General features: G+C 39.5%; 1 long non-coding RNA gene across 1 annotated transcript in view; it reads right to left on the bottom strand.

Annotated features, from left to right (window-relative positions):
- Window positions 1-25,996, bottom strand: part of LOC109439522 (uncharacterized) — a 30,772-nt gene extending 4,776 nt beyond the window's left edge. Inside the window, exons 1-10 of the long non-coding RNA XR_012492295.1 lie at window positions 25,938-25,996; window positions 25,438-25,842; window positions 21,844-21,958; window positions 21,508-21,681; window positions 16,288-16,394; window positions 14,865-15,002; window positions 12,487-12,554; window positions 7,139-7,189; window positions 4,493-4,526; window positions 1,900-1,972 (exon numbers count right to left, since the gene is read on the bottom strand). This is a non-coding gene — a long non-coding RNA (uncharacterized LOC109439522). The remainder of the gene's footprint in view (window positions 1-1,899; window positions 1,973-4,492; window positions 4,527-7,138; window positions 7,190-12,486; window positions 12,555-14,864; window positions 15,003-16,287; window positions 16,395-21,507; window positions 21,682-21,843; window positions 21,959-25,437; window positions 25,843-25,937) is intronic.
- Window positions 25,997-27,368: the final 1,372 nt, after the last annotated feature.

The raw sequence follows: 27,368 nt of genomic DNA, 5'->3' as shown, positions 1-27,368 counted from the left end.
TGAAAACACGACCAGATGAATGGAGAAGAGATTTGCCAACGATATATTTGATAAAGGGTCGACATCCAAAACATGTAAGGAACTCATAAAATGCAACACCTTTAATAGACAAACAATGCAATTAAAAAATCAGAAAAGTACCTGAATAGACTTTTCTCCAAAGAGGTCACACAGACAGCCAAGAGACATACGAAAACATGCTCAGTGCCACTCATCATTAGAGCAATGCAAATTAAAAACACAATGAGTTATCACCTCACAACTGTCAGAATCGCCATCATCAATAAATCAACAAACAACAACTGTTGCTGAGGATGTGAAGGGAAGCCCCGCGCACTGTTGGTGAGACTGCAAACCCGGCCAGCCGCAATGGAAAACAATATGGAAGTTCCTCAAAAATTTGAAAATAGAACTACCACGTGGCACAGCAGCCCCACTTCTGGGTTTTTCTCCACAGAAATCCAAAACACTGATTTGAAAACATCTGTGCATCTGTATGGTCCTTGGCACATTATTTTCAATAGTCCAGATAAAGAAGCAACCGAAGTATCCATCGTCTTGGATAAAGAAGAAGTGGTACATAGATACAACAACATACTACTTGGCTGTAACAAAGAATAAAATCTTACAAGCTGTGACAACGTGCGTGGACCTAGACGGTATCATTCAAAGTGAAATAAGTCAGACAGAGAAAGACAAATATCACATTATTTCACTTATTTGTGATATCTAAAAAAAAAAGTTGACATAGAAAAGAGAAACAAACTCATAAGTGCAGAGAACTAACTGATCGTTGCCCAGTTCGAGGATTGTTGGGGGAACGCTTGAAAAGGTAAAAGGATTAAGGAGTACAAATTGACAGTTATAAAATAGTTATGAACATGTCAGTTACAGTACAAGGAATATAGTAAATAAGATTGTAACAACTAAGTATGCTGTCAGGGATACCAGACTAATCGGGGTACCAGTTTATACATTATATGAATGCCTAACCACTATGCTGTACACCTGAAGCTGACATAATATTCAATGTCAACTCTAACATAAATGAAAAACTTTACATTTAAAAAACAAAAAAATTTCTGAAATTTGGTATATTACTATATGGTTCTTAAGAATGTCTGCTTCTAAAATTGGTTATTATTTTATGCAAAACATGTACTCCTCAATTAGAGGAAGACATTTAAATATAGTCATAATGCAATGATTTAGAACATAGTGGAATCCCTTTACAATATGGGGTTTAAGAAAGAGGACTTGAATTCTAAATTGTCACAATTTCTACTATTATTTTAGCCTAAATTATGAACCCAGTATACCTGAAACTTATACAAAATATTATTCAATTTCAACTGAATATAACTAAAAAGCACAAGAAAACAAAATAGAGAAAACACTGGCTCCCAACAACTATATGATACCAAAATACAAAGTGTAACAAAAAAAGAAGTGTATGTTATATGCTATATAGTTTTAAAACTGAAAGGTACCAGGAAGATTACATGACTATGACAATATGTAATTGAATCCATCAAAGATTTCATTTAGGCACGAGTATTATGAAAGTCATGTTGGAATAATGTAAAAGATATATTAAGAATCCTAATCCGTAACCAAATTGCATATCTCCATCACTGTGGGATACCTCCCAATATAATTGTCCTATCACTATATATTTCCCAGCCCCTTCTTTTTTACAGCTCCCATGTTCAATACTTCCTAAAGTTAAAAAAAAAAAAAGCCTCAAATGCTCACATGTTATAAAATGGTTCACGCTGACCAATTTTCCATTACAAACATAAAACAATGATAGGTGGACCACTACTAAATTTTACAAGTAAGTGCTACACAAAACTAAATTCAGAGCAAAAAAGTTAATTCCACAAAGGAGCATTTTACCTCGGTATCAACACTGAAGAGTCCATCAGTTGATATAGACGTTGAATCATTAGTGCCAGGTTTGCGGGTAAGACTTTAGGGTGAAGATACACAAAAAAATAAGTGAGTTCATTTCTTTACAAAACCAACAAAAAAAGTAAAAGGTCAGCTATTTGCATATTAAATGAAGTTTCTTGCTTGATTTAATTAAAATATGGACTCTGTTTTAGACAAGCTATTAGTTATCTATTTCTGCCTCTACCACTCCCAACTCATGCAATATTTAATGAAGATACACTCTAAGTTTCCATAACAAAGAATGACAGCCAATTTATTGTCAATGCCTGAGATTACTTTGCTTTCACCACAAGTCCTGAGGCTGAATTGAAAACCCAATTAATAGCTGATATTACTGGAACCTGAACTGGGACAAAACCGATGACCTAAATCAAGGTAGAAAGATACACTGTCCCTTCTCCATTGTCTGTCCCTGGTTCAAGGACTAATCTGTGTCAGTCTAAAATAGCAATCTTGGTTCTTTAACATAGAAAGCAGTTACTAAACTTACCCCATTCCTTCTTTTCACTCAAAAACACTACGGTGAGTTCCCTGAAGTGTTTATAATGTTTGCAAGTTACACGTACAAAAGTTCAAGAACAAATATGTATGTTTTTAGCCTTCCCACTCCCAGATCACTTGTCCTCACAGCGTCCTGGCAATCTCCAACCTTGAAAATTTTAGCCTACGAAGGCATAGACTCCTGAAACAAGAATGGGCTCAAATGACCCACAGTAGGAGTTCTCTATTTCCCTGTTCCTGGAAAATAAGCTAAATGGAGCCTCAGTCATCCACGCCCAACACAGGCATGTTACCACCTACCCAAGTCCATTACTGTTTTCACAATCAGTCCTCCCTCTGCCCAACACTCCATATATATGGGAAGGACATCAGCGCGTTGGGAAAAGAGGTGGAGGTGACGAGACACCTGCCTTGGGCCATAGATCTATGTAGTTCGGCAATCTCCAGTGCCTTAGGACTCGAGGGGACATAAGCCCACCTCCCTAAGTTGGGGTTCAGGTGGATGATACCACATTCTTATTTGCTATAAAGAGAATGTTTCCAGGGGCTCAGATACTTTAATATGTTTTCATAAATTCTTAAATTAGGCTGGTTCCTCCAATTCAAGAAACAGAAAAGCAGCAACCTGTACAGAATGCCCTTGAAAACCTTCTATTAATCTGCTTTTTCAGAAAACTACCAACATCCTTTGTCCTTCCTTCTTGTAATATCTCTTTAAATTGTCATAGCCTACTATTCTCATCTCTTTTCCCTTATCTGATCTCTATTCTAAAAGCCTTATTCCTATCCCAACCAGTATTGTTCCTTTTAAAACTTGGATTCCCTTGCTAATTCCAGTCTTATCCTCTTCCACTGCATTCACTAGACCTTTCCATTATTAAAACACTCACCTAAAGGACGTGTACTGGGCTTAGAAACCTACACTGAATCTCATTTCATCACTCACTGTACTCAAATAAGTCACAGAATCGCTTGGAGTTTCAAACTTTCCATGTGAATAACCACTTGACCAAAACATTCATGGCAGAATGAAGAACTGCTGGGTGTTTTGAATAATTAATTGCTAACATTCGTTAAAACCCTGGAATTCTATGTACTTTTGATTCCGTCTAGAAAAATGGAGAATACTTAGCTAGCAGAAGTGGAATAAAACAACAGATCAACAACAACAAAAACCCCTGAGAACAGCAGAGAAAAAGTATAAAATGAAGAAGACTCATGGAAGAAGGAAGAAAGACTTTAGGAAAAAAAGAAAAAAAAACTTCCTAGAACAAGGGAAAGGTATCAGCCAGAAGGGAAACAAAGGCTGGGGATTCTGTAAGTAGAGAAATCAATTAGAAATACCCTCTCAATTTGTGCTGAATTAACACAACATGGTCTATACCGAGATGTTCTTCACTTACAGAACAAAGATTCGTCCCAAGAAGGTACATCGCATTATACCTGAAAACACTTGCCTGATTAGGTCTTGCTTATGTACAGCCTGTGGTTCTGTGGCCACAGCTAACTGAGACCTGGCCTAAACACTGATGGTAAAAAGAAGGCTCTCGTGACTGCTGAAATTGTCAAGTACATTAAGACAAGAGCTTGGGCTAACTGGGCTTGGTAGGAAACTTCTAAATCAGCGTTAACACATCACTAAACGGGACTCTCTGAGTCCACCTGACTTGCACCTGAACCTTGAATCCACGCCAGCCCAGGCACTTCTCAGTACAGGCTGAGGGACAAGAGAACGGACTTGGAAGCCAAGCAGACTGAAGGTCACATCACAGGTCAGCCACTTGGTAACTATGGAACCAGGAGTCAATTAATACACGTCCCGGAACCACACTCGTCTAATGAATAAAAACTAGGCCGAACAGCACAGCTACTGTGCACAGCTACTGTGCACAGCTACTGTGCCGAGGACCTGAGACAACCAACGTTAGGCACATAGTATAGGGTCTCGCCCAGAGCAGAACACTCAGTAAAGGTTACTCGCTTCTCTCTGCACTCTCAGTTAACATGTGAGTTTGAAAAATCCATAAAAACCTACCTGCTTGAAGGGTCTCCTTCAGAACACTCATCCACTATTAAAGAAAAAATTCAAATACATTGTAAATTCACAATAGAAAAACACAGAACTTTAAAACTATCAGACTGAAGTTATGGAAAATATTTCTTTGGGACAACCCCTGAAGACTATAGTAAAGTGAATATTAATGATATGATTGGTAGGAAATTAATACATGAAGAACTTCTACTTCTTCTCCTATATGTGTGTGTGTGTGTGTGTGTGTGTGTGTATTCATATATACGTACACATAAACACACATATACAGGTACATATATGTGTGCATGAAAGTATATATTTATATCAAATGAAAGAAAAAAGAACGGGATGTGCAAAAATGGGATAGCTACAAGTCAAGTGCTACTTGCAATGATTGTAATCCTAACCAAACCCATCAGAGTGAACGAAAACGGTATCAGTAGTAAAATTATTGTCATAAACTAACAAGGGCAAATTTAAATAGCATGATTTTTCTGGACTTCTGTCATGAAGAGCAGTTAGAAGACTTGTTTTGCTCGTACACAGTACCGCTTGTGCCGCTCTTCAGTCAAGGGTGTTCAGTTTAGGATGAAACACCCCGTCATTAGCAGCTTAGTCAAGAGGCAGTCTACTTTGCAGCGGCAAACACAGGAAACAGACGCTTTCTCGCCATCTCTCCAATTGCAGGGTAAGTATGAAAGACGTTGTGATTCCAGTTTTATCAAGTGTAACCTCTGAGATTGTTCCCTCCATTGCTAGAGAGTCTATCTTGTCCTACCTTATAGAGCAGGAAGGTCCAAAGAGTTATTGCTGTGCAGCAAGCAGCGTGTGATGCCATTTTTCTCAGCCCTCCCCATAGTGGCAAATGTGTATAGATAGCGTGTTTTTTTAGCTTGTAAGTCATATGTCACCAGATTCTCAGCCAGTGAATAAGAGCAACCAAACAAAAACCCCCCGAAAGACAGAGAAGTTATCTTGAATAACTACATTCAATGACCCTGGAGTTTTAATTTTTTAAACATTCGAAAAGTTGGCCACTGTATGATTCCAACTATACGATATTCAGAAAAAAGCAAAACTAGAGAGGCAGTAAAAAAACAAGTGGTTTCCAGAGGTTGGGGAGAGGAGAGGGCTGAGGAAACGCCACAGAGGGTATCTAGGAGTGAATCTATTCTGTGTGATACTGGAAGGATGGAGACGTCCTTATACGTTTGTCAAACCCCACAGATTGTACAACAGCAAGAGTGAACTCTAATGTAAAGTGTGGGCTGTGAGTGGTAATGTTGAGTCAGTGCAGTTCATCGATCATCGTAAAAGTACCACTCGGGTGCAGGGTGTCAACAGTGAGGGAGGCTCTGTGTGTACAGGGACACGGGCTTTGAGGGGACTTTCTGTACTCTCCACTCAATTTTGCCCTGAACCTAAACCTGCTCTAATAACGAAGGCTTACTAATTAAAGAAAAAGAAAAAGTTTTCTACTGAACCTGCTATTAGCAGATATGAACACATTAATGCTATTTTCAAAACACAGTCACCTTGAAAATGAACATAAAGATCCAGTATCAGAATATGATTATTCACCCAACTGAATGAAGCATATGAAACTCCATAAACAAAGCAAATCATGTTTGGAATACTTACACAAGAAAGTAACTGATAAATGTGAATGAACATCTCGCTGTATCATGGTGTATAGATGTAGTGCCAAGTGAATCAAAATGGAATCATCCCTACACTTAAAGGACAACTTTTATTCTAATTTTAAATCAGAAAGCATTATGCTGATTTTATTGAAAATCTATACTGAAACATTAATCACACAAAAAGATTATAATTGCCATGGTTATTGCCATAGTAATGTATGTACAAACACCTGTGAAATACTCACCAAAAGGCAAAAAAGTAACCAGCATTGCAATTTTTAATGGATGATACAACTGAAACCATTACCAAGGCGCGTCACCATATTACTTGCTGTTAATATTTTAAGCAACACCCAAAATTAAGTCAGGCCTATAACTGTTGTGCAGAAAAGATTTCACACAGCAGGCCTGACTGCTCTCCTTTGAAAGTCCTACTTGAACGGCTGGCCCTTGGCTGGTGTCTGGAAACCTGCATATGGGGAGGGTTCCCGCCATTCCCTAACTAAGTGTGGCTCACGGTGCCTGAACTGCTTGTACAAACAAGGTGGTTAATGCTGAACACTCGCTTTCCTTCTGGGAATCAGGAATGTTGGTACTTGCTAGGGGGACGCTGCCTATGTGACTGGCGTGCCATGAAAGCATTAGGCACTGAGTCTCATGAGACTGTGGTACCACTAGACAGCATTACACGGGTGGTGCCAGAATTTCACAGTGGAGGAATTAAGCACATCCTGCTAACTGCACAGGACATGAGTCTTGGAAACTTGCACCTGGTTCCCTCCAGACTCTGTCACATACACCTTTTCTCTCTGCTGATTTTGCTTTCACTGTAATAAATCACAGGTGTGAGCACTACTACAGGATGAGGCCTGTAAAGTGCTCTAGTGAATAACCAAACCTAACTGTGGTGTTAAGAACCTCTAATAAATTGCATTATATGAATTTTTCATTCTTTGGGTGGATGTTTTCTGCATGACTAAGGTCAGAAGGAGATTTTGCAGATTACCTGTCGATAAATTTGTTTTCCTTGATTCTTCTTTTGCAGATTCCTGTAGAGCTGGACATATTTGAATAAAGGCGTAAAGGGGATAAACGGAATGATGTCAGAAAATACTGTAAAACAAGCAACCGTCCTATTTTAATCAGAATAAAAAATAGAACATCCTAATGGCAACATCTTGAATCAGTTCCTAGAGAGAAAATGGAGAGATCTCATTGTCAATTTTCTGCAACTAGGCAGAAAACTGTTTTTATAATAGTTATGAATCGGTCAAGTCACTGGGATAATTACAGAAAAACATATAACTATCACTTGTAGTATAATAATGTGCACTGATTATAGAGTTCCTTTGGTGTCTAAGCTTCTTTATTTCTTATAAAACTAAAAACACAGCTCTCGTATGAAAAGGCAGTGGTTAACAGAATAAGTGAAAAATGGAACAAAAAGTGATATCCAACATGGAGGATGAGTTACCCATGGATGTACCAGGAAACTCAACGTTCAGAGAAAAAAGTGTCTTCCCTGTTGACCTGCTGCTCTTCTCTCTCCATCTGATAATGTCCTAGTCACTCTTCTCATGTCCCATTGAAATGCTAGTGCACAATCTGGAAACCTAGGAATCATCTGAGTTTCTCACTCCCCACTAACTTTTTACATGCAATCATCACTAATCCGTATTAACCATAACACTCTCCAGGCTCTACTTTCTTTTGCCACAGCCACTGCCCTAGTCAAACAGGGGCTCTGAGCAGATGGCTTTCGCTGGGGAAAAAAATGAAACACCACCGCCTGTTATTGTTACTTCCTAAATGAACAGGATTTCTTTTCAGCAAAACAAATGAGAAAGACATAAGCCAGCAAAGACCAACATATTAAATTGAATAAATTAACCTTCCTGACTTTTTTTTTCCATTCATAATGGATGGGTGAAAACATCACAGTGGACTGATACTAGTCCAAGGAAGTAAAAGCTTCCTTTGTCTGCCAGTTATTTTTAGGCGCTTTTCTTCAATCTATCCTCTATGCGAGGGGCCAGCAAACTGCAACCTGCCATCAGCTTCTGTAAGTAAAGCTTTACTGCAGCACAGTCTTGCCCATTCACGTGGCCCACGACTGCTTTCACACCATAATGGCAGATTTGAGTAGGTATGACGGAGACCATATGGCCTCAAATCAGGCCCTTTACAGAATAAGCTTGCTGGTCCCCGCTTTATACCACAACCAGAGTGTCCGAATGCCACCTCATCTTGTTCCTCGTCTGCTCAAAACTCTCCCATGATCCCTGCAGTAACCACTGCTGAGTCCCTGCCCACTTGCCATTTCTTCGTCTTCATTCTCCCTGGAGAACCACAACTCTGTGTGGATATTTCCTGTGCCAATACACAAAGAACATGGCCTCTCTCCAGCTCCACAAAGAAAAATGATTATACTGAGCTAATCAGTGACTGCTTTACCACTAACTGGTGTGGGAACCAGCCTGTGCCGTACCCCAGCCTGTAAATGTTAAGGGATCTACGGGCAGCCTCTCAGTTTTCTTCCTATTTAAAAGAATCACATAGCTGAACATCACTGATTATCAGGGAAACTCAAATCAAAACCACAGTGCAGCACCACCTCATAACTGTCAGGTGGCTATCATCAACATGGCCCCATATGACAAATGTCGGCAAGGAAGTGGAGGAAAGGGAAAACAGAGCCGGCACTGTTTTGGGATTTGTAAATTGTTATATTCACTGTGGGAAACAGTATGGAGATTCCTCAAAAAATTAAAACTAGAACTGCCATGAGACCCTGTAATTCTACTTCTGGGTATTTGTCCAAAGAAAACCAAAGCACTAATTTGAAAAGATATCTGCACCTCTATGTTCGCTGCAGCAGTCTATATAATAGCCAGGATACGGAAGCAACGTAGGTGACCTTCGAGAGATGAATGGATGAAAAGGATTTGATATGTGTGTCTGTGGGGGGGGTGTGGACAGTAATACTATAACTGATATTAGAATAATTAACTCATCCATAATATAACTGATATAATAATAACTCATCCACAAAAGATGAAATCTTGCCCTTTGCAACAATATGGAAGTTCTTAGAGGTATTATGTGAAGTGAAAGAAGACAGAGAAAGACAAATACCTTATCATCTCATTTATATGTGGAACCTAAAAAAGCAGAACAAACAAACCAGAAACAGACCCATAGCTACTATGAAGCAACTTGATTGTTCCCAGGTGAGAGGGAGTTGAAGCGATGAATGAAAAAGAAAGTGAAAGAGAAGTACAAACTGCCAGTGATGAAACATCTAAGCCACAGGGAGGTAGTTAACAGCACAGGGAAAATATCAATAATATTGCAGTCACTTTGAAGGGTGATAGATGCTTACAGACATATTGTGGTGATCACCTCGCAAGGTATATCAATGTCAAATCACTATGTTGTACACCTGAACTGGTATAATGTTGTATGCCAACTATATATTAATAAAACATAAAAAGACAATAGAAACACCTACAGAAACGCAGTCCTTCAGACTTTGGATATGGTAATGTGAGAATATGATGCTTGGAGCCGTTGCTAATTAACCAGCAGGCAAATGAGACTTAAACAAAACACTGACGACCTCACAACTGAAACAGGGACAACATCAGGGATCCTGATGGCATCACAGACCCACCAAAACCATCCTGGTTCCTCCTGTTGCAACCACTGCTAATTAGGTCACCTATTACCTGCAGCTAAAACATTCTAACTGATATATTTCCCAAGGCCTGCAGGATAAGAGCTACTCCTTTCTCTAGAACTAAAGACTTTCCTAAGCTTGCCTTACCTAGGTATTCACCACCTTCTCAACCATTCCCACAGCACGCTTTTTATAGCATCAAAACTGAACTGCTCGTAAATCCTGCAGAGTTCACTGTGTGTCTTAGCCTATGTCTGCAGTTCCTTCTGCCAAACCTGTGATCTTGATTATTCTTCCCTTGCCCAACACGGTCCTTCTGCTCTTTATCTGGCCAACTCCCACTCACGCTGCATACTTCCCTTAAATCCTACCCAGATTTTTATAACCGAAATCGTCATCATGGACATCAAGTGTCTGGCCCACGAGGTCTGAACAATTAGGTTCACGAACTCATCCTAGAAAAAGTGCTGCATACCTCACTGCTGAAGATCACTATGGTCACCTTTGAAGTACACCCCTTGGGAAGCTCTGCACCAACGCTAGCACCTAGTCTACTCTGTGAAGCAATTTTGGAACTCTTTACCTAGAATGGCCATCAGAGCTGTTGTCGTATTACCCTTGATGTCCTGAATGTCATCAAAATGTGTTCCTCTTAGTATTTCCTTTATCTTCGGGTAAAGAAGGAAGTCATTGGGGGCCAGATCAGGTGAGTAGGGTGGTTGTGTCAATACAGTTATTTGTTTACTGGCTAAAACCTCTCTCACAGACGGTACCGTGTGAGCTGATGCGTTGCCATCATGCAACAGCCATGAATAGAGGGCCAAATGTTGAGGTTGTTTTCTTCTAACATTTAATGGGTTTGCTCTGCTTCTCACAGGCAGCCAATGATGTTGACTCACAATTCGATGAATTTTTGCAATGCTTTCCTCAGTTCTGGTCGTTACTGGCCACCGTGACGTCTCTTCATCAGTGACACAATCTTTCCCCTCAGAAAAATGTTTAATCCATTTGTACACGGCCGTTTTCTTCATGACATTATCTCCATGAACCTGGACTAACATACTATCCCTGATTTCACTTCCACTCTTGCCAAGTGTAGCACGAAATTTAATGTTTGGTCATAGCTCTAATTCAAGCTCAGACAGCCTCGCAATGCACACAAAAACATGCAACAACAATAATGAGTGCCACTCAGCGAGACACTGCCACACATCTACACGAACGCAACTATGAGACACCGGTATACCAAGGTTATGAAACCTTACTGAGCTGTTTGTACAGTGCTGCCAATGTAAGTGCACGGTGGCAAGTTCTCGAACTTAAATGTCAGATCTCATACTACACACCCAATGAAAAACAGTAATGATAATGATGAGCTCTCAGTGGGCCCTGGCACCTAGTAAGCACTGTGTAAAGTACAGTAAATAATAGAAATGACAATGATAAGAACAAGCTCTTGGAGGGTAGGGACGTGGTTTTAAAACGCTTGTCTTCTGCAACATCAAAATGACACTTAGTACCTAAAAGACACCTGAAGGTTACATAGCAAACGGCTGCAGAGGCAAATAAATAAGTGAATGAAAACATTGCCCTTGAAAATTCTGTTTGAAGAAACTAAGAAATAAACCAGGGACAGCTCTAAAGTATTAGGGGCACAATAAGGACAAATTCCGTTTCATCTGTGTGTTTCCTATAACTTGCAAAACCACCGACACAAGCGCTTTGATAGAGGTCCACTAAGTTAAAGGGGTCCTCGGACATTTCAGATTGCACAATGCACAAGGTGCCACATCCAGTGAGTAAATAGCGTTTTTGTCATTGTGAAACTTTTCTGTACTTTTATTATAATTGTTAGAGTCCTAAGTTAGGCTATGGGAACATTTATTATGATTATCTTTTGACTAATGGCTACGGAGCATCTTGTTCTAGAGAAATTACACTGTCATGGCAACTATCCAACTAACAGAAGAAAACATCTTCTTCTAATGAGGTCAACACGTCTCACTCTGTTTTGACTTATGAGGAAAAAAGGTGATAATAGTGAGACCTTGGTGGCATATCCACATGGAAAATAACCATGCTTCTCAACAAGGCACAGCTTTACTGACTTGTAATAGGAGATACCTTTCAAAAACAGTCTCACTGCCCTTCCTTCACACTGGCTAAGTTTTGCAGTTCTTATTGTTTGCCATTTGTTTATGGGACTAGGAAGGTATTGTGGAGCTCCCAGTGTGAGTTACATTACGGTGAGACAAACCACTATGTAGTAACAAGAATTCATTCACTACATGTAATCCATTTGCTGGAAAATTTAAACAAATTTTCATGTTTACAACAAGTCCAACTTGTTGCAAGGTGATGATACAAGAAACATACAACATAGTAACTTAAAAATCGTTTTTCTTATTGACACAAATATCATATGGAATTGTAGAGGTCATGACTAGATCAATGAGTTTCTTTTCACACAATACTCTCTCAGATTTTAAATTACCTACAATTAACTTTTATAATAATTCTGAATGCTAGACTATTAAGAAAAACATTAACTAAGAAAGAAAAAATATACATGCAATATACACATTTTTTAACAGCTCTTTCAATAGCAAAACTTTCTTAGTCTTACTGTATGTCTGGTAGGACCACAAAGAATACTTCACCATTAGGAGTCTTACCTCGACTGTTCTTGTCAGAAGACTTTTTGCATGTTTCTCTTTTAAAATCAGAAATTAGTTTGGCGTTGCTATGTATAAAAGAGGTGATAATATTACTGTCTTAATACTGACACGAAAACATTTATCAAAACATGGATTTCTCAGAGTATTTCAGGTAATGTCTGAGTTAATATAAAAACTTGAATTATCCCATACGCTTCACTTTTGTAAGTTCTAAAGGCAAACAAATAAACAAAAACTCATAGACATAGACAACAGTTCAGTGGTTGTGAGAGTAAGGGGAAGAGAGGATAGTAGAAAAGGGTAAAGGGGGTCAAATACATGGTGACAGAAGGAGAACTGACTCTGGGTGGTCAAAACACAATGTGATGTATAGAAAATATATTAAAGAATTGTACATTTGAAACCTATGTAATTTTGCTAATCATTGTGACCCCTACAAATTTAAGTTAAAAAAAAAAAAAAACATGGTAAGTTGTACAAAATTTTTCTTAAGCATGTGATTAAAGAAGACAAAAAAGCAAGGTGAACCAGTCATGTTGAGGGCAGTATAGCTCAGTCAGTCAGTTAGAGTTAGCAGGGGCAAGTGTCGTGAACTCAGAAATCCTAGTTCCATAGTCCACAAGATCCATTTTCGGAGACGTCACTGCTGTTTGGCTCAGAGTTCTCTCTACAAACCAAGCATCTCACTGCCTTATTGTACAGGTTGTCAGAGGATCAAACAGATAATACAGCAAAATGGTAAGCCAATGGAATAAGTTTTTTTGAGCTTTAGATTTGACATTATTTTGCAATTCCAAATAAACCTAATGTGTGCTTTTCATACGTTCTAGCTAACATTCAAATGTTGCAGTTTACAGAAAATGTTTTCAATTTTGGTTATTAGCTACTCTTTCTTTGTGGTTTGTAATTCAGTACATCTCAGCTATTATATAATTTGTAATTAAATGCATTTAGAAATATTTTCCCTCAATAAGTCAGATAACATAATTGCCCCCTATTATCGTAGCTAATCACACCAGTGGCAGAAAACTTATAGAAGCCTAGATCTGGCTTGGACTACTTCTGTCTCATGTTTACCTCCTGAAACTCTGAACTATCAGAACTTTCCAACCTTCCTAGGCATCCGCAGTTGACTTGGAAGATATAACACATGCACACTCATGAGGCATGGAAGGGGTGCAGCTATTCTAACACCAAGTAACCTCCTTTAGATCCAGAGCTTTCTGTGTACTGGCTTCCATGTCAGGCACAACTTTAAATATTCTGAAACCTGAGGCAGAGTCAAGTCACTTGAGAGATTTTCATTATTTTGGAAAACAGATCACTGAGCCTCATCTCAACTAAGGAATCGCAGGCAAGTTAGTGCCTACTACTCTGGGAAAGGCGTTATGGGACCTTCCAGGACCTAAGGAAAGATACTCCATGGGACAGCAAGTGGCCTTGGGGTACAGATCTGGTAACAAAGGAGAAAGGAAAGTCTGATCTTTTCCTGCAGCATTACTGGCACCTCTCTGACAGCTCAGAACGTTGCAACTAACATGTGCTAGCAGAGGACACAACAAGACACTCAAAAGGGTAAGTCATCACGAGGTCTGGGCTGAGATGTGGGCCCCGCATAGGTTTTCAGTGTTGGGGAAGGGTGTGTGTGGCTAAAGCTAGAAGTCCAAGCTCCCGCGACAGGGTGCTGGTGCTCTGGAATAGGGGCTGAGAATGTAAGCAAGCCCATGTGTGTCGAGTAAAAAATATCATCACTTGGAATTCCAAGTGTGGGAAACCATGAACACCGAGGACTCGGGATCAGCAAGGGCACCTGGGAGCACAGGTAGTCATGACCACAGGACCCGTTTCTATAGCAACCGTGCAGCAACACAATCAATGGAAGCCAATGAATGACCAGAATGACCTTCCTTCCCTCTCCATCTGACTTGTGAAAGAGGATGGTCCCCCTTGGCCTTAGGGAACACTTTGGCTTCTTGAAAAATTCAAGGGGGGAGCACAGCCGATAGCCTCCATAAAGTAGAGAATTTCCTGCTAAACTGTACATTTTACACCCCCAAATAACTAGTTGGAAAAGTCAGAGAAGAAACATTATTGGTACCTGACACACAGGGGTTATGCTTGGGATGAAATGGAGAACGTTGGGATCCCTAGAGATAAAGGTCTTCAAAGTTCTGGGATAAGGAATCTGTCCCTTTGCTACGTCTTCCACGTCTGACCGTTTGTTTGGTTTCTGGCTGAGGATGTCTACTAACTCACTGCCATGCCCCCACTGCCTGAACCCAGTTATGAAGTCTCACCTGTTACCTAAGAAGTAACAGTTAAAGTATTTGGAAGTTCAGTTTTGTGATAATTAGCATGTCAATGTAAACACTTACGCCTCAAAACCTCTAATAATCCCATGGTCTTCTGCAGTCCATCCAATGCAATCTCGAGCAAAGACATCAACACCTGCCTGAAGCAGAAGCACGACTGTATTTGAGGATGCATACTTTACAGCAAGTATGAGGGCCGTTCTGAAATAACAGAGAGATCACTTCACCCTTAGGAACTTTAAGTTATGTAAACAGCACCAGTGATAGTCTTTACTGAGTTCAATATATTGCTTGTCTGTATAGAATCGACCATTTACACGCTTAAGAGTTCATCTTTTAAATTATGTCCAAGGCTACAATCAAGGAACAAAAGAACACACAAACAAAAAAGCCTCTTGCCCCACTTAGGTACCACCTAGAAGTTGCTAATTTAAAGTTCTTTAATAGACAAGTAACTCTGCTGAGGTCACTTATCTGAAGTAGGTGAAGATTTCAATCAAGAATTCCTGTTTCTTCCTAGTCTTATATATGGTGCATCCAAAGTCAGCCAGAAGTCAGGTAAGTTAAAGCTACTTGGCAGGCTCAAAACAATAATATTAGTAATAATTCTAGTAATTTTGTCATCGTTCAGTTAATGGTGCTCATAGCATGTGCCGGGCACTGAATCACATGCCAGGTCATGACCCACGACCATCCTTGAAGGAGATATTATTTCCCTCGTTTCCACATCGGGAAACATGTGTGGTGATGACAGTAACGTTCCTATGGTCACACACGTGACACGTAGGAAAGCTGAGCATTGAACCCAGTCCTGAATGAACTGAAAGCCCATCTCTTTTCTTATCACCCATCCATGGCTTGTCTTCATTAAAGAAAAAGTTTATTCGGTTAAATACCAATTAAAAATAGAAAACAAACAACATCAAAATAGACTAGAAATGAAGAAGGATAAAAACTGAGGACTGTCTGGTAGTAGTAATTCACAGTCGCTTAGGGAAAACCCTACAACATCACCATTCCTTGAAGAAAACAATGTAAAGCAGAGTCATCCGAACAACAAATCAACTCCTATTTACATTTAATGTGTATCTTTTAATGAAAACTGAATACACAGTAGAGGTTAAAAAAAATGTCAGAGAGACTAAATCTAATATTGCATCAGAAACTAAGTTAGAGTCCATACTATACAAAACTAGTAACATTACTGTGAAAACCCTTTAGCTAATATAATACCACGTGACCAAAAACTACAATGACAAATGACATCAGTCGATATCATAAATGAATATGAATCCTGCAGGATATGCTTCTTCTGTTCACCAGTCAGAATAATTGCTTTTCTTCCTAAATGATGACGTGCTGATATTGATAACTTTGTAATTATAGAATAATTGTCTTCTTATTAATTTAATCTTTGTGACTTGAGTGACTGTTACCACTCTAAAACAATACTAAGTTTTTTTTAAAAAAGAACAAACAACTGTACCTTTTCCACTTATCAACTGCATGGATGTTTGCATGTCTCTCGAGTAAAAATTCCACCATTTTCTGGCTGTTCTTATGCACAGCAACTAAAAGTGGTGTAAAATCAAACTGTAAAACAGAGAAAACAATTTATAGTTTAAAAAACTACATAGTTCTAAATTGAATTTGAAAACTCATAAAAGATCCTCTAAACTTGAACATACACTAGAGAAAGTAAATACAAAGTAGCCCTCTGTGCTGTCATCTGCGGCTCTTCCCTTTAAAATACCCTCCTCCTTCCTCTCCAACAGATGAACTTCACCTCACTCTCCAGAGCTCCCTTCAAACACTGACAGTCCTGGTTCCAAGAATCTGTGCTCCTATCACAGTCTCTATCACACTAGACTGCAGTTATTTTATCGTTCCCCATCTGAACCCGGAGCTTTCTGAGGGCAGGGGCTATTCTTCACCCCTGTATCTCCAAGCTCGAAAACATAGACACAAATGCTTTAAGTCGTTTTATTGAATTGATAACCTAAATAACTATTTCTGGGGTAGTGTTTGTTACATTGTATTCCAAAGAATATGTACTTTACCAGAAATCATTTACTGTGCCCCAGTAGGAAGATTCCAGAAAGATCACCTGTGTTTGAGAAGTATTATAAAACTGTGCTCTATATGCCCATTACTAAAGAAGTGTTTCAGGCTGCTTAATCCCGATCTGACAATACTTTTCTGTGGCAAACGTTAACGTCTGAAACATCATAGAATATTAGGGATACAATTTGGAGAGTTTTCCAACAGAGGTGAAGGTTTTCTGCAGCTTATACAAACTTGCTTGCTTCTCTTCTATCAGTGTTCTCAGTATCCCAAATGTCAACTTCAGGCTCTCCTGCTCCAAAAGGGTCACTAAGGAAATGGATTCTAAATTAAAAAGAGTTAGGCTTCAAATGATCTTTGATTGCTTATCACTAAATGGTCCATGGGTTTTCTCCAATTGTGAGACAATAAGTTTTTATCTTAGCTGTTGATAAACTCAATATGAAATTGCATTTCAGTTACAATGATAATCTTGGGACCCCAATGCCTACCTACTTTTTGAAAAAATCTGTTTTTATTTTGGTTCTAGTTTAATTTCTATTTAAAATTATTGTATAACTCACGCAAAATATAAATCAGAAATAAAATATCATGGCTTCTCAGTTAACGTTTTAATACTGATCTACATGGATTATTTTTAGCATAACGAAAGCGACTAAACCACTTGCATGTTTAAGGAACTATGTTGAGGAGGAAGGTGGAATACTGTCTGGAATATGCGTAACATCTACAATTATACCCATAAGACTTAAAGACATTTCAATGGGTATGATTATTTATAGGACGTATAATGAAAAAGACGGTCTTTTTAATTTATTTTTATTTTTTTAAAGAAAAACAACTTAGGAATTCCAGCTTGAAAAACTCACTATCATTCTAAGGAGATTAATATAAAATACATATAATAAACCAATATAGAATGTCTTGAAAATCTTGAAATGTTTATCAAAATATTCTGTAAAAGAGGAATCGCACACTCCAGTGCTTCCGGAGGCAAAGAAGGTGACCCAAATAAGTGAAGAACCCCGGTGGGGACAGCAGCACACTAGAGAACACATGTCTCATAAAGAGGCACAGCCTCGCCACAGGACACCCAACTGTAGTCGGGAGTCAAGGGGACCAGGCTGGATTCTTTAAGAGAAGCTTGACATCCTTATTTCTTCATGAGTCTCCAAAACTTTCCATGTTGACTCAACATACGTAGGGAAAGTAAATATCTAGGAGCCACAATTAGTCTATAGCCATTTGGCATTTCATATTTGCTGTTTCCAAATGCTTGTGTCTAATGCGAATATTTGCACGTAAAATCTTTCCGGTTTTTAGTATCATATGCTTCATTAAAAAATGGGGCCCCAACATGCAATACAAGTGTCACTGAGACTCATACCCACTTCAAGAATTTTTCCAACTCTTATTCAAAGCACTATCTATTTTTATTTACTTTTTATAGATTGTTAATCCAATGGATAATTACACTATAGGACTCCTGACACTACATTAGTAACACTTCCCATCTGTATTAGTACTAACTTCATGGGATTTGATCTTTAAACCTACCATCGTGATTATGCCACGGTTGTATGAATGTCACAGACATACTGAGAGAGTTTATCACACACTTTGGATCATTGCAGCATCATTTACGGTGGCCAAGGAATGGAAACAACCGAACTGTCCTTCAACAGATGACTGGATAAAGAAGATGTAGTATGTATACACAATGGAATATTACTCTACCATGGAAAAATGAAATGCTGCCATTTGGGGCAACACAGATCAGATAGATCATGAGATTATTATGCTATGTGACATAAATGAGACAAAAAAAAGTCGGGACCATATGATTTCACTCATATGTGAGATATGAAACTGAAAGCAACAGATGAACAAGACAAAGAACCAAAACTCATAGACACAGACAACAGTTTCGTGGTTACCAGAGGGTGAGGTGGGACAGTGGATAGTAGAGGAGGGTTCGGGGATAGTAGTAGAGTCAAATATATGGTGAAGGCAGGAGAACTGACTCTGGGTGGTGAACACATAATATGACATATAGATGACGCATTATAAAAATGTACACTTGAAACCTATTTAAATACAATAACCATTGTCATCCCAACAAATTTAATTAAAAAACAAAGAAAACTGGAGATTTACAGAACAACAGGCAAAAAAGTAGGTTCACAATTTCCTATTACTGCAGGAAAACCCTGCTTGCAGTAAGCATTTGTTGATCTCACAACCTGAGCACAAACAAACATGCAAAATTCTTAAAGGGCCCGATTCAACGCATCAGGGGACCACCCATCAGCAAATTTCTCAAGAATCCCTGAGCACCAGTGAATGACTGATGGCTGAAAGGGAAAACGTGTTCTTCTTTAAGCCAGTAGATACTGCCATTGATATTTCCTTCCACTTCTCGAGCCCAGAGGTACAGACAGTTCAAAAGTCAGGCGAAGAGTGTTGGGAAGGAGAGAGCCGAAGGAAAATCACCTCTCATACACCACCTCTTCCAGAGATTTCTTAAGTATTTGAGATCTGCGATTTGATATGCTGCACTAGTAGTTCTTAACCAAGAGTTGTATCAGAATCTCAGGGAAGTCTTTCTAAATGACACATGTCCAGGCCTTATTAGCTTTACTCAGTCAAAACCTTCAGGGAAGAGCCTAGCTTGTAAGTGGCTGTAAATGTTTTGAAAGTTCCTAGGGTGGGTGTGGTTCGCCAGCACAAGTCTAGCCGAGAACTCGTCCAGTAGACGATCACTTCGGTCTCTTCTCTCGCCTATGTCGCCAATTTCCTCTGACATTGAGGATTAGGCCAAATAAAAGTGGAAGAGGCATGTCACTTATGAAAACCACACTTAATTTCCTGGGTAGGAGTGGCAACGGGATTAATAAACTCAAAATGCAACTTGATTTCCTTATTGCTAAACTCCTTACTTCTCATGGGACGTCTAGACTTCACAGCAGAGTTTAGACTCTTACCGAGGAGGCTCTTCCTGCCAGAACAGGATGATACGTCACTTAATTATCTGTCCTTCCCTCGTTTCCCACTTAATTGCCACCTGTTCACTGCAATCTGGTGGATTCGGAGCCTTCCTCGTTGTGGTCTCAGGGAAGTTTACAACTCACTGACTCTCTCTCCCAAAGTAAGGATTGTTATCCCCCAACACTTAAGAGGACCTTGACTGAGCATATAAACTGAAGGAAAACTAAAATAAAAAACAACAACCTCATTTTATTAATTAAATTAATTGGGGTGACATTGGTTAGTAAAATTATGTTGGTTGCAAGTGTCATTTCTATAATACATCATCTGTGTATTGTATTGTGTGTTCACTATCAGAGTCAGTTCTCCTTCCATCACCATATATTTGACCCCCTTTTCTCTCTTCTTCCGACCCCTCCCCCCTTTACCCTCCGGTAAATATTGTACAGTTGTCTATGTCCATGAGTTTTTGAAAAACCTCTTCTTGTTATTTCCCCTCAAAAGTCAAATTTCCAAATTGCCCTGCATATTTCGGATTGTTATTTCCTTTCCATTTCCTTTTTCCCTCTTAGGCTTTGGCCAATGAGAGCTAAATCGCTTTATATAAATCACTTGTTTATAAATAGCAACTTGTCAACAGCAGGAAGATTTCTATGACATTGTAAAATGCCTTTGCTTGTTGGAGTTTTAAGGTAATGCCGATTTCAAAGACAAATTTTGCTTTCCTGCATTGTTTTGCCTTAATTGGAAAACAACTCGAACGTGAAAAAAACACTTAAAAAAGGAAGTGTTGCCTGTAACCAGTTGTGTTTTCACAACTAATTTGTCGTAAGTGCATAAAGGAGAGCTGTACCCTCTACTGCTACTTTAGAGGTATCATCATGTAAAGTGAAATTTCAGAAAATTAAGTTCCAACTGTTTGCATTCAGGGAACGCTTGAGCTTCCAAAGATGTAAAATTGACTCTTCCTGTGTCAACCAAGGGCGTTCCTGCCGGGTGGCAGTGGCCAGACGTGATGTATGTCCAGGAACAAAAAGGGGTGAACGCGTCCCCATCACCTGCTCCCTCTGTACACCTACAACCCGCCCAGCGTCTCCACGAGGCTGAGCAGGAGCCCCACTCCGAGGTGGAGACCCCAAGGGGGCCGTGGCTGGCAGAGTGGCTACGAGCACAGGCGCATGCCCTTGCTGGATGTCCAGACGTGACTGGCCCTCTTGCCCCAATCTTCAGAACCCCCGAGGCCTGGGCTGCTCAGGGCCTGTGTCCTGCTGCTTCCCCTCCCCACCTGCACACCCCCAGCTCCCCAGCGGGACCCAGGTTCCACTCCTCCACCCACCCACCCCCAGGAGCACCCATCTCCTAGGCCCTGCCCTGCAGCAGCCACCCCCACATACTTCCCTTCCCCCAGGCCTTCAGTCCTTGGTGGGCTCTGAGCCTGGCACCCACTCCTATGCAGTAACAGGACTGTTACAGGACAGAGCTGGGCCCTTTCTGTGGGCACCCCATTTCCCCTGCCTGACTTGGCTTTGGACTTGATTCTATGGCGACAGGGCCCGATGTACAGCATGCAGTATATATCGACTAGAAATAAAATGCTTGTGGCTGAAACACATGTATTACAAGTATTGTGTAAATACAGTCTGTGGATCTATACCTCATTGGTTGCTTCCATATCTGCCTGGTATTGCAGCAGCTGTTCAGCTATCGCAGTGTTGTGCCCCATGGCCGCGTAGTGGAGAGCCGTGTTGCTACGGAAGTCCTTCATATTTGGGTCCGCTCCATGTTTTAGTAGGATTGTTGCACACTGCTCTTCCTGGCACTCCACGGCCTGTCAGGATTACGTCATTAAATAAACGGTAAATTTGGGGAATTCAAAGTAAGCATTCCACAAGTTTCCACCATTTGTTATAGTTAATTAAGATACATTCATTCTTATTCTAAATACTGAAATCAAATCCATCTCCTGTTGACAGAGCAGGCTACCACATACCTTCATTAGAGCCGTCCTGTTTTTGTTGTCACCGAAATTCATCTGGCATTTTTTCTCTGCTAGAAGAGTCACCACTTCCGGATGGCCAAAGGCGCAGGCCAAATGGAGAGCAGTCCTGTAAGGGTGAGAGGACATTTAGGACATTACAGGGCACTGTCTCAAACATGCAGTTCTGCACGCAATTGTAAACATGACGCACTACTCCAATGCCTTCAAACCCAACATGGAGTTTTCTTCTGCACAAAGGACAATATTCACGAGCTCTTGTTACTCGCCACACTAATGAAAGAGCAGCCTGTGTGACTACAGAGAGCATGACGTGGGGAATCAGCTCAACTCGGGTTTGCTCCTAATTGAACTACCACTTATTAGCTGTCCCTTAGCCTTTGTGTGCCTCCATTTCCTCATCAACAAAAGGGGCATAAAAACAGTAGTTAACATCACAGGACACTGTTGTTGGCTTAAATGGGAATCTATGCAAAGTGTTTACTTAGCTTCCTAGCACAAAACACACAGCTCAATAACTGTTTGGTAATATTATCAGAACTATTACCATCACTACTACTTTACAAGACAACATTTCAATTAAGTAAAATGATATCATTCTACCCACTTTGCAGCCATATTTTAAGGAGTAAGAAAGAACACTGCACTGCACTGGTTCTAAGATGCTTCTTTTTTCATATTTTAACACCTCTCACCCTGGAAGGTAATGTATAGTTCAGAACGCCTTGAAAGTATAGTTGGCAGCATTTAAATAATTTCTTACTGGTACTTACGAGAACGGGCATCCTACCTCCCGTGGTGCCCGACGTGAAGTGAAATAATGGAAACACACCAGACCTTCCGCAGTTCTCGTCATAAGTTGGCATCTAAGTAAATGTTCATTCTTAAGAACCTCATGGGGAAAGAGGACTAAAATCACAAAGTAATTCTTGTTTTGATTTTCAAGAAACTTGAAGCCAAAGGAGACTCAGGATTCAAGTGACTAGGGATGGCTCATTTCATTGACTGTTTAGATTCATAGATTATATGAAAATCGGATGATTTCCAATGATCAATATTCATATTTAATACTATTGTACACTAGCTAAACAGCAAGTTTAGTCACTGTTCACAATGTCCTAACTGTAGAAATCCTTTTGTTTGAAATGAGGGAGGAAAAGCTTCAATTGAGATTAGGTACTAATACTTCCATTTACAATTTTTTATTTTGCTCCTTCTAGGCAAGATAAAGTTTTTAAGGATGAAAAGGGCCTGAGAGACAGATTCTGAGAGTCCTGAGTAGACTGTGTCTGCTGCGTAACAGTTATTCAGGGTATATTTGATGAATGAATGGATTGGAAGAATGGATAACTAGAGCTGGAGAGTTCAATATTTTTAAACACAATTTTTATAGTAAAGCGGTACTTCTGCAATAGTAATGATCACTTATATGTGCTATTGTTGATTTCCATAAAGACAGAACCAAAATGATTAATCAAAAATTATTTAATATTATAGGTAATGAAGCTCTATATAATAAAAAAAAAAGTAAGTGTATTTACAACTATACATATATGAACTTCTACAGGCACAGATAAAAAGACTGCCTTTACTTCTGAAGAGGCTAAAAGTTGCCAGAAAATACCAATCGTTAAAAAAACAAAAATAAAATGTAGAAAACAGACATTGTTTTAATCTATTTTAGTTGTTTACAAGATTCTTATTTCTGGGAATAATGAAATATTACCTGGGATTACTTTATTAATAATAAACTGTTACTAGAATTTCTGTATATGTTCAGTGTAGACATCAGATTTTTTAAAAAGGAAAATGTCACAGTACAAATACTCAGATATCAAGTTTGCACATATTTTTGGCTAAAATAACATCACAGTCTGTGTGTGTGTATAATCAAAGGAATGCTTTTCTCCTTTTCCGATCTACCAAAGTACATCTTTGCACGTACACATGTACGTATTTTCCATACCACCTTCAACTGTCTCAGGTAATTCCATCCTACGGATGCACTGCAATTTATTTACGAAATCCGTTGATGTGAGTTCTTCACAATACATTGATATTGTAAGCAGTGCTGAGAAAAACAAATTGTATGTGATTTATCTAATTATTTCATAAAGATATTTTAGTACTTGGAATTGATGGGTAAAGGGAATATACATTTTTAAATGTGGTACTTATCACCAAACTGCCTGTTTGAAAAGTCAGAAGCAACTTAAATTTGAAGCAGCAGTACAAATACCATGGCTCTTCGTTTTCTCACCCTTTGAGGATGGAAAAGGTTTTTCATTTTTCTTTCAACTTTAATTCCTTTATTTTACCTGGGACACTAAATATTGGTCACTGAAAGATACACAGAAAGAACTTGGTCCAATTCAAAATTCGAGTGCTTTTTTTGGTTGTTTTCAGAGACTTCGCTATAAAACAAAGATACACTTTTTCTCTGATATACGTATGCCGTACATAATTTGGAAGTACATTTTCTTTTAATTTATTATTTTCTGATATACAGAGACTTTTCATTTCTTATATTGCTCAACCAACCTTCTGAACTCTTGCTTTTGAAGTCTTTGCCAACATAAAAAGTCTATAAATAGGCATTTCTGTTTTCTTCTGGTACTTTCCCCATTTCATATATTTATAATTTTTAATCTATAGTACATCTGGAACTTATTTTTGTGATATGAAAATCTAACGAATTTCCCCCAAATAATTAACAGGTATTTCTCCATCATTCACGAGGAATTCATCTTTTCTACTAACGTGAAATGTCACCACTATCCAGCTCTAGCATCCGACATATATTAGGGTGTTTGGGCATTTTCTGCTATATTCCAATCATTTATCTCTCTTTTCAGCTCTTAGTAAGGAAATTGTGGCAATAGAGCACCTGTTGACACCTAGAAGGGCAAATCTTTGTCTACTATACAAAATGATCCTTAATTTTATCACTCCAATCAAAGAGACTACATGTGCAGCCCAAAACTTTTAAAACCCTGCGAGTTTAGTCGGCTTATGTAAAACATAACTAGAGGCAGAGCACAGACGGTGAGAAAACAAGTGTTCCTAGACTGACCACAGCATCTGCCACTGGAAGCTTCCCTTCTAAGGCCCCTCAATAGACACCACACATACCTGGGTGTGCACTGATGTAAAACGGACACTGGGTTTTAGCTGAACTTTTAGCCCACAAGTTGCTCTATTATGGGAATTCGTTTTCTCATTATGCACTTTTCTATAGTATTTAACAATATGGTCTCAAACTGTGCACATCAAAACTAAAATGCTGTATATACTTCTTTTCATCTCTATTATTGATATTTAGTTAAATTTCTTTAAAATTGTCAGTAAAGTGCTTTATAAGGGGAATTATGAGTGACGGGTCCTTGAGATTTTGTTCCTGGTGCTCACAAAGTCGGCCTGGGCACTGGCCCCCAGGTAAGGTCCCACCCGCGAGGGAACCCAGCACAGCCCTGGGTGACAGGAGGGCTGAGCTCCACCTGGATGAGCCGGGCGGGTGAGCCCCTCTCCCAGGTCCCCCCAGCCTCCTCCAGGCCCGCCCGTGGCCACTGGCCTCGCAGTCCTTCTCACCTCTTCTTCCTGTCTCTGTCATTCAATCTCTCTGGATGGAGCGAGAGAAGCCTCTGCACTTCTGATACGTCGCCCCTGTAGGCAGCTTTGTGGATTTCTTGGAGGTCTCTGCCTCGGATGCGGCACCTGGACTCCAAGGAGATGCCATCTCCAGTCTCAGGCTGCCGGCCAACATCACCGCTCTGTGGTCTCTTTCTGAAAACCGAGCGGGACCTGACCTTCGGAGGCCCGAAGCCAAAAAGCTTCTTCATGGCCAAGCCTAAGGGCTTCAGAACCTCCTCGGCACTTCTCACGCTTTTTTTCTCCCGAGCCCAACCAACAGCAGACTCTAGAGCAACCAACTCCCTGTCGCCACAATATCCCAGCAGCGAGGTAGGCAGTTTGGAATCTCTCAGCCCAGAATGGCTGTAACCAAGCAACGGTGCACGGGTCAGAGGCTGACGTCATTGTGCATGCGCACAGAAGCCCGGTGGCCAAGGTCAGGGGCACCCAGAGCTCACGTGCAAGGCCCAGGCGTCGCAAGTTTCAGAGATTGCTCGTGGGCAGCGCTGAGTTCCATTCAGTCCTTGGTGGGCGTTGGCCCAGTCTTTTGCTGGGTCGTATGAGCAAAACGTAATAGGAAAATTCATTTCCTGAATTAAGAAAGCAGACATGTAACAGGCAGAGAACTTGGGGGAAGCAAAAAACAAAAAACAAAAAAAACTTTACCCTAAATCTGAAATCTATTAATTTCGATGTATAAAATAGAAAAGTATTTAAAAGCTTGATTCCCAGAGATAGCTCTTTTGCATTTTGAAATGTTTTATTTTCAACCTCAGTATCTATCACCTTAGATCAAATAAGCTACTTAAAAAATTGGAGTATACTTCGTACTTATCCGCTTTTTGAATAAGGCCTGTGAAACTAGAAATCTCTCTTTTCAGTATATATGTTAAGAGAGAAAGGATATTTGCTCCTTTTGCTTCAGGATTTCACCAATTTCTTCAGTCTTGAATGGCCAGAAAAGATCCACCTTTCCAATCCTTTAGTGGGTACTATAGTCATTTGTCAATTTATGACAACTGGACCAGTATTATAGCCGATCTTTGATTTTCAAACACTTTTTTAAAAACCCACCTTAAATTTGTCACTTAAATCCTTCTATTGTCTTTCCAAAGGCGAGTTTGCATTAGGTTAATGTGTACAATGATTTTGCCAATATTTGAGTATTTAATCATCTTTTTGTCCTTATAAAACTGAGTGGGAAATATAAAAATGAATTTACCAATACCCAGAAGCATAGATCATACAGACATAATACAATTATTAAACTTAGACATGATTAGACATTCTAAGAAACATCCTTACGTCAAGTGAAACAAATTAAAGAAAATATGTAAATCATTAGAAATAAGTCATGGAAGATTATAGCTGAAAATTGAGGATAAACCAGTAATAGCTTTGACAACTTTCTTAGGATGAAAGCCTTACATTATAACACGTTAAGGCTACTATTAAGTTTTTGTGCTTTTAAGTTGCATATACATTTGAACCTAAAATGCTATGAACTAGTAATCACTTCTCCTTAATCACTACGTAAGTTTGACATCTAGTGGAAAAAGTATCTACTATTTTTCTAATCTACCATTTCAGAAGGAAAGAGTCCAATTTTAGCTGTTGCATTTTTCTGAGTTTTCAGAAATAGATTCCAGCAGAGAAAGACTGTTTCTGATGCTCGGGAGAATATTTTGGCCCTTTGTCACAAGCACTGAGTGCAAGTTTTCGGTAGTGCTTCTATACATCATGTGCCTCCTAAGTAGTGTACATAGCTGTTTCCAAGTGCAGACATTTTTCCATCTTTGAAATTTAGCAAGTTACGATTCTACATGACAAAATATTTCACTCTAGATGAAGAGTATTTTTCAGATTTTATACGTTATGCTTGAATGGAG

This window comes from Rhinolophus sinicus, linkage group LG15 (genome assembly GCF_036562045.2).
Source record: "Rhinolophus sinicus isolate RSC01 linkage group LG15, ASM3656204v1, whole genome shotgun sequence".
In the NCBI taxonomy this organism is placed as follows: Eukaryota; Metazoa; Chordata; class Mammalia; order Chiroptera; family Rhinolophidae; genus Rhinolophus; species Rhinolophus sinicus.
The sequence above is the reverse complement of the archived record's forward strand: the minus strand, read 5'-3'. Positions and strand labels throughout refer to the sequence as shown.